Genomic DNA, 2,751 nt, shown 5'->3' with positions numbered 1-2,751 from the left:
AGATTTGACACACAGCAATGCGCAAAAAAAAAAAAAAAAAAAAACCTCTGCAGGGAAGTCGATATCTAAACAACACTTAACCTGGCCGGTGGAGGAGTGTTTATGTGATGAGAAAATCTCTGGGCTCCGTCTCCGTCTCATTAATGAGAAAAGATGAGCGTTCCCCGCCGCAATTAAGAGTCAATCTCCTGCATTAACTCAGCGCCCCGCGGCCACACACGCAGCACAAAGACAACGGGCCATCCCCTGTCACTCATTTTCCTGGTCTGAGCGGACTCCCGGGACAGATGAAATGAGATGCTCCGTGGTTCTGATATCACCTGCTGAAGAATGGAATGCTGCAAGGATGTGCAACCAAGCGGCTCCGACTGGCTTTGACATCATGTTACACTGTCATGTCATCATTCTAGTGAACTTGACAGCCAAATGACTGCAGACATATTGACGGCCCTAAACGTCCAATTAATGATCATTAGGTTGTTATTGAGTTCTGACTCTATTTAAAGTCACCAAAAATACACAAAAACCTGAACCTGAAGCAGCAGGATGGAATTAGAATGATTCATTTCTGTTAACAACATAAGGAAATCAGCAATAATGAGAATGAATATGCGATTACGTTTTCAGCCAAAAGGAAAAACGATTAAAAAAAAAAAAGCCTCAGTTTTAGTCTTTAGAGTCAGTTGGTAAAATGATTTTACTTTTTGAATTAATTTCTAGGGAGCATGTTTTAATGATTTCAGTCAAAATATTTTTTTTTTAAATCTTTTGCCAGACTTTTTTGAACAAGACCTCCACAACACAACACAAAAAAATGCATCGCTTAGTCCACCCCATCAAGTTTGGTGAGGTTCAAGTCAGATCTCATCAAAATTTCCCAAAATGCATTTTTCTTTTCGCACTGGGAAAAGTTATACCGAAAATGTCTTCACTCAAACATTCCTGTTGATATGCCCAAATAGGTTTGAAGGAAATGCAGCCACCTATCTCATATAATATCTAAAAAGCCAACTGGATTTTTTTTTAGAAGGACTGCAAGAAATTGTAGGCTTGGTAGCGGAGAATCTGCAGTGAGCGTAGACAAACGCACCACTTGGAAATCAACATCGTCTTAGCGGGTGTTATTGTATATTTCATATATTTATGCAAAAAAAGAAGTGGACGGACGGCAGATTGAGTCAGGTCGGGCTGGAATAATGAGTGACATATTGTCAAATCTATACCTACAAAGCAGAGTCTTTTTCCATGCAAATGAGAGCTACTCGATAAGGATCTGTTTGATGGGACACATGCGGAATATGAGGCGGTTAATTCCCTCATTAGTATTCCACAGAGCTGATTGGCAAAGAGCGCAGAGAGACAGACGGCGGGCATGTCTGCAAAACCTAATATTGATTTGTTTAATGGTGTCAAAAATCTCAAATCTCCTGTCAGTTGTTTATGAGGCTATTTAGCAAGCCAATAGATGCCCCTCGCTTAATTAATACCTCATTACAGAGATGTGATTATATGCTTGAACCCTAATGGGCTCCCTGAATTTCAAAGCCCAATATAAAATGTGTTTGGACAAACAAATCTGGAGAAAACACGCTATCTGATGGCGCTCGCTGTGTGTGCCGGTTGGAGCTCGTTGATTTATGTTTTAATGTTCCAATCAAGCGAGAATGGAAATATTCCATCCACTGGGTGACTTTACTAATTTGGAATATGTATTTCACAGAATGCAACTGATACGCTTAATAGGTTTTGAATATGATATTATTTACATACGGTATATTATATATACGGTATATTTTTGGAATTTAATTTAAAAAATGGCTTTGTTTAGTAGGCAATATTGTTGTTAGGGTATTTTTTTGAAATGTAAGTTTGATATAAAAATGGCTTTGTTTAGTAGGCAACATTGCGATATTATTGTTTGACTGGGAAATGCAAGTCGTGGTGTAAACAAACCTTAAAACAGCGTTACATGCTTTAAATGTCAGCTCGCCAGAAGACTGTTGTTTAAAGGCTCATAAAGAGAGTGATAATGGCACAGGTTTAGGAGGACTCAGACAGCCACGGCTACTGTTGTTGTTATTCCCACTGTTCCTCGATGGGCACTAAAGCGGAAAAATGGATCCCCACTTTGGGTTGAAATACGAAGCTGGGCTTATTCTTTTTTTTTTTTTTTCGGGCGCCCAGGCATTTGCCTGCATGGTTATGGAGTTAAATGCTCAGCTCCATGGCTTGGCTTCTGCACGGTTCCCCCCTCCATCTCATTCCCCCTGACAGGATTAGCAGGTCTCTAGTGTTAGAAATACATTAAGTGGACCTTTGCAGTCACTTATTATGCCTGATTATGCAGCTGGAATGGGGAAGGTAGGCTCTGTTTGTAGTTAAATAACTTCTCAGATGCTTTTTTTTTTTTTTTTTTGCAGCAGCAATCTTCAAAGCGTGAACGGGTCAGTGGCTCAGGCACAAAGCTGAGATTGATTTCCACTCTCCTACTCTTTGTTCCTGTGGTTTAAAGAGGACAGGTTCTTCCAAATTAGTTTGCCGTGTTATTAATGGAACAGCTAATTAAACTCCCATGCAGCAGTGTCATGTCAAAACAATGCAGGCTCCCCAGCAATGCTTTGTACGGGCGAGGTTAATGAAATAGTTAACATATGTTGATGTATAGATTGGATTAAGCTCCATCTGGGCGCTACGCCACTTGAAGAATATATTCTTCAAATACCAGCAGCTGTCTTATTTTCTAGACCGGTA

Source organism: Syngnathus scovelli, chromosome 12, assembly GCF_024217435.2.
Source record: "Syngnathus scovelli strain Florida chromosome 12, RoL_Ssco_1.2, whole genome shotgun sequence".
Classification (NCBI taxonomy): Eukaryota; Metazoa; Chordata; class Actinopteri; order Syngnathiformes; family Syngnathidae; genus Syngnathus; species Syngnathus scovelli.
The sequence above is the reverse complement of the archived record's forward strand: the minus strand, read 5'-3'. Positions refer to the sequence as shown.